The sequence below is a fragment of the Amblyomma americanum genome, chromosome 6 (genome assembly GCF_052857255.1).
Source record: "Amblyomma americanum isolate KBUSLIRL-KWMA chromosome 6, ASM5285725v1, whole genome shotgun sequence".
Taxonomy (NCBI): Eukaryota; Metazoa; Arthropoda; class Arachnida; order Ixodida; family Ixodidae; genus Amblyomma; species Amblyomma americanum.
In genome coordinates, this window is record NC_135502.1 from 162,621,856 (window position 1) to 162,633,251 (window position 11,396).

The 11,396-nt window shown below is 45.0% G+C and overlaps 2 long non-coding RNA genes across 9 annotated transcripts in view; one reads left to right on the forward strand and one right to left on the reverse strand.

The window, feature by feature from the left end:
- The window catches only part of LOC144094153 (uncharacterized), a 38,208-nt gene that overhangs the window by 12,267 nt on the left and 14,545 nt on the right, over window positions 1–11,396 (forward strand). For 5 of the 8 annotated variants that reach the window (XR_013306443.1, XR_013306445.1, XR_013306449.1 and 2 more), the window contains one exon: window positions 4,064–5,768. The exons of 1 other annotated variant lie outside the window; for it this stretch is intronic. This is a non-coding gene — a long non-coding RNA (uncharacterized LOC144094153). Of the gene's footprint in view, window positions 1–4,063; window positions 5,769–10,344; window positions 10,476–11,239; window positions 11,382–11,396 lie in introns of those variants that run through there. 2 more of the 8 variants (XR_013306441.1, XR_013306440.1) reach the window with 1 other exon arrangement.
- LOC144094155 (uncharacterized) lies at window positions 27–7,135 on the reverse strand. Its single transcript, XR_013306454.1, has 3 exons — window positions 6,999–7,135; window positions 6,081–6,222; window positions 27–3,261 (listed from the first exon to the last, which is right to left on the reverse strand). It is a non-coding gene; the product is annotated as an uncharacterized LOC144094155 (long non-coding RNA).

The following is an 11,396-nucleotide window of genomic DNA, read 5'->3' on the forward strand; positions in this document are numbered from 1 at the left end:
AATGATCACCAGTCTGATGGATGTGACGCAGCCCAGCACTGCAAACTGTGAAGGAGACCATGCTGCATACTCCAGGGCGTGTCCATCCTAGAAGAAATAAAAAGAGATAATCACCATAAAAACAAAGGAAAACATTTAATTTAAAGAAGCGAGAAGGCGTTTTGCGCTTACAAACACATTCTTTTTCACAGCAAAACAAAACTTCGCTGATGTGGTGCGCAGGGGCGTAGCACCACACAGCAATTCGGCACCTGCCAAGGGCGCTTTCACAGAGCCTATGGCAGGGCCATCGACGCCCCAGGCAGGGTCAGCGAAAGCTGCCCTGTCATTGCCAAAGCAGGGAGCGCCGATCTATGGGTCAGCATCCCGCAGGACTTCCCTTATCAGGGGAGGCCTGAAACTAACACAACCGCAGCTGCGTGGTCCTCCAGCAGTTCTGGCAAGGTGATAGATATAACTTCCAGTCCGCCTGCTTTGCAGCGGCGGAACAGCTCTCTTGAGCGAAAAAAAGACAGGCCCCTCATAACGGGCCCATATCTAAGTAAATCCCCTTTCATTTCCTCTCAAAAACACAAACATGCCTTTTTTGAATTCAGTGGAATTGTAGAGGACTTATGCGGAATTACAGTGACATAACACATATTTTAGGGTGAATCCGGAGTTCCCGGGTTCGAACCCGACTGCGGCGGCTGCGTTTTTATGGAGGAAAAACGCTAAGGCGCCCGTGTGCTGTGCGATGTCAGTGCACGCTAAAGATCCCCAGGAGGTCGAGATTATTCCGGAGCCCTCCACTACGGCACCTCTCTCTTCCTTTCTTCTTTCACTCCCTCCTTTACCCTTCCCTTATGAGACAGATACTGCGCCATTTCCTTTCCCCCAAAACCAATTATTATTATTATTACTATTATTTAGGGTAAAAGTTACCCATAGTTTTGTTTTCAGGAGACCAATCTTGGTCCACAACATGTGCATATCCTGAAACATTATAAAACTTTTAGACGCGATCGAGAGCAGGCAAATCGACTCTTGGGAGGCGTCGCGATTGTCGTTCAAAGCGGCGTCCCTGCTCAAGAGATCAAGCTCATTACAAAACTTAAAGCGGTTGCAGTCAGCATCATCACCTATAAAACACTAACAATCTGTTCAGTATACATTCCTCCACAATTTGCATTAATAGCCCATGATCTACAAGAACTGATAGATGATCTTCCAGAGCCATATCTGGTAGTTGGGGATTTTAATGCCTACTCTTCTTTTTGGGGAAGCGAGCGCTGCGACTCTAGGGGGCAAACTATCCAAGATTTTATTCTCACAAACAATGTCTTTTAAACATGGAAAAGGCCACATACTGCTCTCCAACCTCACGCAATATGAGCAGCTTAGATTTGTCCTTTAGTTCTCCATCTATTCTTAACAATTTTAAATGGAACGTTATCGACAACCCATATGGCAGCGATCACCTTCCTGTATTAATCAGTTTGACATCAGCACCAGAAATCATCCCAACTAAACCGCGACATTGGAAGCTGCATTTAGCAGACTGGGAAATTTGAGCACAGGCCAATTTATAAAATATAGCTTTAGAAAACCTCAGCATCAACGAAATGTTCCCGAATTGCATAATTACTGCTGTACACTTAGCTGTTCCTCAGTCTTCAGGAGTGGTGCGGCAAAAACACAGTGTGGTGGACAAAGGAATGCAAGGAAGCAAAAAACAACAAAATAGAGCTTGGGGCAAATTTCGCTGATACCCTACACATAGAACCTCAAGCTCAGTACGTCAGTCACAGTGCTGAGAAAGCCTCATGGCAGAGTTACATTTCGTCTGTAAGCTGTCAAATAACAAAAAAAATAAGATTAACATTTGTCCTTTAACCCCGCGAACTTGATGCCCATCAATGCAGTTATAAAAAGGGATGCTCAACAACAGACCATTTAGTTCACCTCGAAAACAATAAGAGAAGCTTTTATACACAAACAGCACTGTCTTGCCGTTTTCTTTGATATGGAGGAAGCGTACGATACAACCTGGAAGTTTGGTATCGTCCGCGACCTTGGCGACCTAGGTATCCGCGGTAGGATGTTAAACTGACTTCCTTTCCGACCGCTCATTTCAAGTACGCCTGGGATCAACTCTGTCCAGGACCTTCGTTCAAGAGAATGGGGTTCCTCAGGGATGTATTTTAAGCACGACATTGTTTAGCATAAAAATGAATGCCATAAGAAAAAATAATCCCAAAGTCCATCCTGTATTCAGTGTGCGTTGATGATCTTCAAATAGCTTGCACATCCTCAAACGTAGCAACATGCGAGAGACAAATACAGTTGACAATGATTAAACTAGTGACATGGGCAGATCACTACGGTTTCCAGTTTTCCACACAGAAAACAGTAGCCATCCTTTTCTCGCTTAAACGAAGCATACAAGCTGACCCTTTTATACACCTGAACGGAACACGGATACCTGTCAAAAAAGAGCACAAATTTCTGGGTACAACTTTTGACAAAAAACTCAATTTCCTGCCTCATATAAACGCACTGAAAAAGAAAGCCTCCGGATCCCTAAATATACTCAAAGTACTGTCACGTAAACGTTGGGGTGCTGACAGGACGCCTTTTACAAATTTATCGCTGCATGGTACGCTCCACCTTAGACTATGGATGTATAGTTTATGGGTCAGCGAGGCCTTCATACCTGAAACGACTAGATCCAATACATAATTTAGGTTTGCGTCTTTACTCTGGTGCTTACAGAACGTCAAACATAACTAGTCCATGTAGAAATCAACAAACCATCGCTTACAGATAGAAGCACCATGCTCACATGCTCATACATTTTAAACATCCGTTCACTGCCCAAACACCTATGTTGCCCAATAGTCGCAAAGTGCCCATCTAGAACACTGTTTCACAACAAACCGCTCGATATCAGGCCACTCATTCTGTGTATTGAAGAGATGTGCCAAAACCTCGCCGTACTAGATACATTACCTAACATTGCTCGGAGACGAGATTCACTGCATGCATGGTACAATTTTCCTGCAATCTGCGATCTCACTCTTACACAGTTTCATAAGAAACAAACTCCGCAACAACATATAGTACAAGAATTCCTTGCACTGAAAGAAAAGTACAGTAGTTTTATACAGATGGTTCAAAAACGGACGTTTACGTAGGAAGCGCAGTGGTCCGAGGGAAGTCGGAGAAAACAGTACGACTTCCACAGTGCTCATCCATCTTCACTGCAGAATGTTACGCAGTCTGTGTGGCCATGGAAAAAATAGAAAACGAGAACCTTACCAACAGTATTATTTACACAGACTTCCTCAGTATACTTACAGCTTTTCACTCTAGAAATGCAGTCACTCCGATTCTTGGTGACATCATGCACAAGATAGTAAGAGCCGCAGCTCGAGGACAAACAAAGTTCTGCTGGGTTCCCAGTAATGTCGGAATAAGAGGCAACGAGAGGGCAGTTACTGCACTGCTAAAGCTCGCGGGAAGGAAATAAAAAAAGTAAATATACCTTTTAAGCATTGCATAAACTTGGCACAGCGTGAATTAAGAGAAAAATGCAGTCGGAATGGAACGACAAAGTGAATAATAAACTACATTTGGTGAAGCCAGTTTTAGGTGAATTTAAATCGTGTGCACCAGGAACGTTTTAAGGAAGTGATTTTATGCCGTCTCCGGATAGGTCACACGCACCTTACGCATAACTTCCTGCTAACAAAACAAGGCAAACCTATTTGCGAATGCGGAGATGATCTTACGGTCAATCGTATTTTACTTTCATGTGTGCAACTGGAAACACTGAAAAAAAAAAGTATTTAACTCAATTTTATAATGAATGCATTCCTTTTCATCCAGCACTGCTCTTAGATGATAATGCCATTGTTAACATACATTCTGTTTTTAGCGTTTTAAAAGAAGCAGCGGTGCTTGAAAAACTAAATCTTGAACCACTGGTTTGCTTTAATACATGATGCACCTCAGCCACTTTCTCATTCCTGAGAAGGCTGAGGTTTTTATTTCATATTCAAACCATTTTATTTCCTTTCAGTTGAAAGTGGAAGACGAGGCAAAAGGCATGGAGCCTGACAAGGCCTCGACTCCCATCTTTAGTTCGGAGCAGTCAAAACTTCAATACATTTGCAGGGATTTCTCCTGATGAAACGGTGTACACATAGACATAAAATAAAAAGTACATATGAACACAAAATGCTGGAAACCGTGTGCTCGCAGAGGTGCACTGCCTTTTGGGCCAGTAATCTGGCTGCTTTTCCAGATTTTTGTTTGTAGCAGTGCGCTTTGCTGCAGATGGCTGCTTATCCGGAAATTGCTTTAGCGCCTGTCTTATCTCATGGACTTTCTTTATCACGAACTCTTCTTGTGCTGCATCGCCCGATTCCTTGTTCGCTAAGTCTTGTAAAGCAGCTCCAAGCAAAGTACGGACGTTTTCAATACCACGACTTTGCGGCTCAGGGATTGCATCAGCCTGGATGCTGTCGAGAAGTGCCTGGCTCATCTAGAGTGAATGAATCATTTTCTGTTGAAGTCGAAGGAAGAGCTGCGCCTTTTTCAGTCGATCCTTGAGCGCTTGAATTGTTTTTTTCACGCTCCCATTGAGCAACTGCATGCATATGCTTACACAAACTCAAGTGCTGCTTGTAATCCAAGCATACACATTGCAAGGTGTGGATACATATGTTGCATTGTTTGCAACTGTAGCTGCACCCTTGGCATGGTATGCTGCCCTTTACTACAGTGTGCTTAAACTCTTGCAAAGGTTGCGACTGCACCAGCGACCATCCATCAGGTAATTCACTCACGCCAGATTGAGCGAGCTCGACACCTGCGCAGTGCTTCTTATAGCGGTCTGCTGTCCGGTGGCTTGCCATGGGCCTCACATGTGAAATGAGCTGCTTGATGAGCCGATCATTCGTAAATTCCAGTAAAGTATGCAGCAATTTGTCCATGTGCTGGCACTGCTTTCTTCGCAAATAAACAGCCTTTAGCTCATTGTGCATAGACTCTACGTGATTGTTTGTCGTGAGGCCAGTACCTTGCCTATAGCAATGCGCCCACTGCTCAGGATGCTTTGCATAAGACTTTCCGAAATACTCCACAAAGTCTTAGCACTCCCCCACTGACTTAGCCGCCACAAATTTTTGAAGAAGAGCCTGAAATTCTGGTACGCTTGGGCAAGCCATCAAAGTGTGCAGAGTGTCTGACCAGTTTTTTATTTTCATCGCCACTAACTTTGCTAAGTTTGGAGGTCCAACTGCGTTTTAAGTGCCAGGTGCAGAGCAAGCGTCTCTGAGGGATCCCCATTACCTTTTGCCAAGCATTGCAATATGCTGCTGCATCGTCAGACATGAAGGCCTCGCAGCAAAGTGCCTGACCAATACTACCTTTTATTGCCTGAAAAAACCGAACCATAGTTTCCTCCGATGTGCTTTGAGAGAGGAGATAAGCACAAGGTATGCCTGACCAGTCAGCCGCAATTACGAGCACTGTCATGAGCGGAAGCCCATAAGAATTCGTACCATGCGTCGTGTCAACACATAGAGACTTGGTGCCATAGTGCAGAAGCATTTCCCTTTGAGTGCAAGTGATAAGGGCCATGTTAAACTCCTTGATGTCTTTTCGTGAGAGCAACTCGTTATCAGCATACAACAGAGCCGAATCTGTGCTTTCCTTTAGATCATGGATCCACATCTGCATACTGACAAAGTCATCTGGATCTCTTTGCTCCTCATTTCCAATTTGGTACTTGTACTTTGTATGTTATATATATCTTTCGTAGTCGAAGTATAGAGCCTGTCCAATGCAACTCCAGCAAATGAGTGTGCATCTGCAATAAGAAATCCTTCTAATGGGGACTCCTATACCGAGCTTTTGTGCTATGGCAGCCACTTCAGTGGCGGACAAGCGCAGGTGTGTCACACTCTTCTCATGGCCATAGTGCTCAGCCTGGTACTCAACGGTTACCTTTTCACCATCCTGAGTGACAACCATACCAGCAAAACAATGTTTGTTGCATTTCACACTGCCCACTGCCTTTGGCTGCCATTTACCTTGTCCAGACTGCACAGCTACTCCGGTACGGTGGCACTCTAGGTACCTTTGTCGCTCCAGAGGACAAACGCGTCACCCCTCTCTTTGCGATGAAGTGCGCTTGCTCCTTCCTTTCAGTGTTTTCCTTCCAGGCTTGAAATTCTGCAAAAAGAAAAAAAATTATATATTTATGCAGAGACCACACAATGAGTGCATTTGATCTGCTAGGTTCACAACCATTTACATGACATTCTTCAAGCCTTAAGGCAGCCAGCTGTAGGCTTTGACCAAAAAGCGGAAGTTAATCACTTTCTACACGACACAGCTACTAAATGACTGCCCTTGAAACAGCACATCACTTGAGACAGCACATCGCCACGATGGCTCGATAGTTATGGCGCTTGGCTGCTGACCCGAAGGACGCGGGTTCAATCCAGCCGCGGCGGTCGCATTTCGTTTCGTGGCGAAATTCTAGAGGCCAGTCTACTGTTCCGACGTCAGTGCACATCAAAGGACCCCAGAGTGTCCCTCATATAGTCCGAGTCACTTTGAGATGGTAAACCTCCATGAACGTAAAACCCAAAACACTACCAACACATTATTACGGTATACCACCTACCGCTGTGTAAAAATCTTCAAGATTACCATGCCCAGTCTTCAATGTCTTTACACTGCATGCATTTATTTCAATTTCACTTGTCTTTTATTTCATGCACCAGAAAGACCACTTCCAATATAAGGTGAACAGTGGGGCTAGTTGATGCATGATATACTGGTGACAACAGCATCTAAAGGATGGAGGATAAGGGACACAGCACGCGCTCTGCACAACACAGCACGAGGGCTTCAGACAAACCTCCTTCCCTGTACACAAGCTAACATATTCCGTTATGCGTGCATACACAAACAAAAACTAAGAACATGTGATTCTTTCTCACCTGCAATGGAAGAGAACTGAACAGTGCAGCGTCTCGCCATAAAGCCATGCTCCTGCGCGTGGTGCTGCAACAGTTCACGACGGTGGAGAAAAGCATTACAACAGAGGTCACATGCGAAAGTTTTCTCACGAGCTGATGAGCTCGCAGCTTCGGGGTGCTTATTTCGCACATGCCTACTTTGGGATTTCAGAAAAGCAAATTCAGCTTTGCACACAGGGCACAGATATTTATCTCGCGCTGGTGACTCAGCAGGTGGTGAATTTGGTCCTTCCATTCCAATGAGGCCACGAGGCGGCAGGCACAATGCTCACAGCACTGAAAAGAAAACTTTAAACAAAGGGACGCGCAACTGCACTGACAACAAAACGTAAAACAAAAGACGCGCTACTGCGCGAACTCGCGAGTGGACAAGAGCACTGAAAACAAGACAACAAAGTAACTGCGCAAACTGGCGAGTATAGAACGAGAGGATGTGACCTGAACGCAATTGGCGTAACAACTATCAAAGAATCCCGGTGCACCTCAAGCGCAATTAACGGCGATGTCCTTGCCCATTGTCCTAACCTAGGCGAGGTGGCAGGGTAAGTAACGGCAGTCGGCGTGTGTCTGCCGCAGTGATGCCAACTCAGGTCAACGTTTTTTCCCTACAATGAACCCCCAAAAATCTCTAGATTGAAGAAAAATCCCTAGCTTTTAGTTCTTTTCTTGTTAATGTGGCGATTACAGCTTTAACAAAGTCTCAACGCAGTTCACTCTTTATTCTATGTCTTGTACATTTTATCTGAGATAAAGGTGTGTTAGCCGCAACTGTAGCTTTTTTCTTAATTTTTTGTAGAGTTACCATGCATAGAAGGTCCACAGAAGGCACCACCAGATAAAGGGGGAGTCAGCAATGACGCTCTCCTGACTCCCCCTAGCTCTATCTGAAGTAAAATTCGAGCAAACGACTCCTGTTTCACCGCACCGCCTTTTGGGCTGCTCCTTCAGCAGGCTCATCTTTACGCGCAAAGAACCGTTGCAGCCCTTTGTAAATAGAATGGAGTTGAATTAACCCAAGTTGAAAGAGCTTCCATTGTTTGCTAAGCCCCCTTAACGCATCAAAGTATTTTGTTCAGACAACATTAACAGTCTTTTTAAGATGCAGACAGAAAGACGAACACGTTTGACTTCGTGAAAGTCCCCTTCTCGCCTCAAACAGAACACTCAGAAGAGGTGAAATGCGTACCTCACCGCCCAGTACTTTATTTATCAAAGTTTCAATCAAAGATCGTCAAATAGTAGTTCGAGCGACTAAGAAATGACATCACGAGAACTTGACATCCTCAAAAATGTAGTCTTGCTATGTTATATAGCACTGATTCAGATGTAGAGTGGGTAATTACAAAATCAGAAAATGGTTCCTTAAAACTGAGAATATATATGTTGTTTTGGAATTGAGCAGCACGTTGAAACGAAGCGGTCTAGCAAACGTGGAGAATGCTTTTCTTTAAAAAAAAAAAAACTGCACAGATCGAAGCACTTTCTTCAATAACATAAAAACACGTACGATGCAAATGATACTGTATTCAGAAATAATGTAAACGCGCGTGCAGTGTCGATGCTGACGCTTTAAGATATATCTTTCTTAACTCTCTAGAATTATTATATGGCACACGAACAATTAAGGAATTAGACGCGCACACAATCTTAAAGTCTTAATCATCGTACATATCTTTGTTCATCCTCTTCAAATGAGAAGGAGTGATCTTGAACTTGTAACAGCAGCTGTCCATCAAGGCTCCTTTTGCTTTTGCGTGCAACAAACCGCACAACGCTTGTGTTGACAATCTGTTTCTCTGCTTTGTTTTCACCAAGTTGACTTGCGAAAACACGCGTTCGATAGCGGCGCTGGAGTGTGGCAGGCACGGCACAAAAGGTTCTTCATAAAGCTTGACAGCAGGGGGTACTCTTGTGAACCGTCTCCTTTTTTCATTTGAGACACTTTGTACCAGAACTGGCTCGCAGTTAAGTCAGCGTAGTCGCTAAGCTCCATGTTGCGGAGAAGTCGCCATTCCCTGTCCAGTTCATTCACTTATTCGTTTTCTTTCACTATCAGAGGAAAGGAGACCGCAAACTACGCGATTGATGGCACTGTCTTTCCCAGGACAACTTTCGGGTCTATGACTCGAAGGTTTTTCATCTGTTCACTTTTTAAGGGGAACCGCAGGTAGATCTGATGAGCTGCTTCAATAAAAAAACTCTAAACACCGCCGCCGAAAGATGTGAACCTGATTATCGTTTAAGCCGTGCGTGTTACCGGCTAGTGCGGCAGTTGCCTTTGCTCCAAGGTAAATTTCTTCCAATGGCAGGAACTTGGCTGGGTCTTTGTACCGCACATCGGACAACGCTGTGGCCTCCAAGTAGTCCCACTTGATGTAGCATTCAAGTATGCATTTCAGCATGGCCGAAACTTTTTCATGGGGCAAGTGGATTCTGGTTTCTTCCGACTGCGTTTCCTTATTTAGGTTAGCGAAAAAAGGCAGGACATACTCAAGGAACTCGAGGTAGAGTTTCGTTGACGGGTCAATTAGTTTTTCCAGAATGGCTTCTGCAGCAAGCAGGTGGTCGTCAGTGGCGGCTTTTTTGAAAAACAAAATCAGGGCAGGCATCTGCTCAAGTAAGCGTGTCACAACAACTTGTAGAGATAGCCACCTTGTTTGGCTTGGGTGCAACAGCTTGTGTGGTTTCACCTCTGCAAGCTTTTGGAATTCTTGGAAGGCAGATGTCTGCTTCGGCGACAAAAAGTAGTTGAAAACATCGCGTGCCAGATCCTCAACTCCTCTCGGAAGTGTTATACATGCATACGAGGCGCACAGATGGAACGAATGACAAACGCACTTCATAATGAAGAGGCCTGGAATTTCTGCCTGTAGCAGCGACACGACGGAATGATGCGCACCCATCATCACGTTCGCTCCGTCGGCCGCAAAACCAATCAAATTTTTGTCGTACGGAATTTCCGCAGCACTGAACACTGCCTTCAGGCTAGTGTAGAGAGAGCTGGCAGTCGCATCACTGAGTGGTACTAAGTCCAAAAACGCATCTATTATGCCGCCGTCGACGTTCACTACTCGGGCGACGAGGAACACATGCTTCACCGTTGCCTTGTCAGTGGATTCGTCGACTAGAAGGGAGAACTTCTGTTTGCGCAAAAGCTCAAAGAGCTCTTCGCGACTCTCCTCTCCAAGCACATTATTTATGATGGCAGCGCACTTTGTCCCTTTCTTGTCCAAGCTGAATTTGCTTTTCTGAAATCCCAAAGTAGGCATGTGCGAAATAAGCACCCCGAAGCTGCGAGCTCATCAGCTCGTGAGAAAACTTTCGCATGTGACCTCTGTTGTAATGCTTTTCTCCACCGTCGTGAACTGTTGCAGCACCACGCGCAGGAGCATGGCTTTATGGCGAGACGCTGCACTGTTCAGTTCTCTTCCATTGCAGGTGAGAAAGAATCACATGTTCTTAGTTTTTGTTTGTGTATGCACGCATAACGGAATATGTTAGCTTGTGTACAGGGAAGGAGGTTTGTCTGAAGCCCTCGTGCTGTGTTGTGCAGAGCGCGTGCTGTGTCCCTTATCCTCCATCCTTTAGATGCTGTTGTCACCAGTATATCATGCATCAACTAGCCCCACTGTTCACCTTATATTGGAAGTGGTCTTTCTGGTGCATGAAATAAAAGACAAGTGAAATTGAAATAAATGCATGCAGTGTAAAGACATTGAAGACTGGGCATGGTAATCTTGAAGATTTTTACACAGCGGTAGGTGGTATACCGTAATAATGTGTTGGTAGTGTTTTGGGTTTTACGTTCATGGAGGTTTACCATCTCAAAGTGACTCGGACTATGAGGGACACTCTGGGGTCCTTTGATGTGCACTGACGTCGGACACAGTAGACTGGCCTCTAGAATTTCGCCAACGAAATGCGACCGCCGCGGCTGGGATTGAACCCGCGTCCTTCGGGTCAGCAGCCAAGCGCCATAACTATCGAGCCATCGTGGCGATGTGCTGTCTTCAAAGTAGTCTGAGCAGTCATTTAGTAGCTGTGTCGTGTAGAAAGTGATTAACTTCCGCTTTTTGGTCAAAGCCTACAGCTGGCTGCCTTAAGGCTTGAAGAATGTCATGTAAATGGTTGTGAACCTAGCAGATCAAATGCACTCATTGTGTGGTCTCTGCATAAATATATAATTTTTTTTCTTTTTGCAGAATTTCAAGCCTGGAAGGAAAACACTGAAAGGAAGGAGCAAGCGCACTTCATCGCAAAGAGAGGGGTGACGCGTTTGTCCTCTGGAGCGACAAAGGTACCTAGAGTGCCACCGTACCGGAGTAGCTGTGCAGTCTGGACAAGGTAAATGGCAGCCAA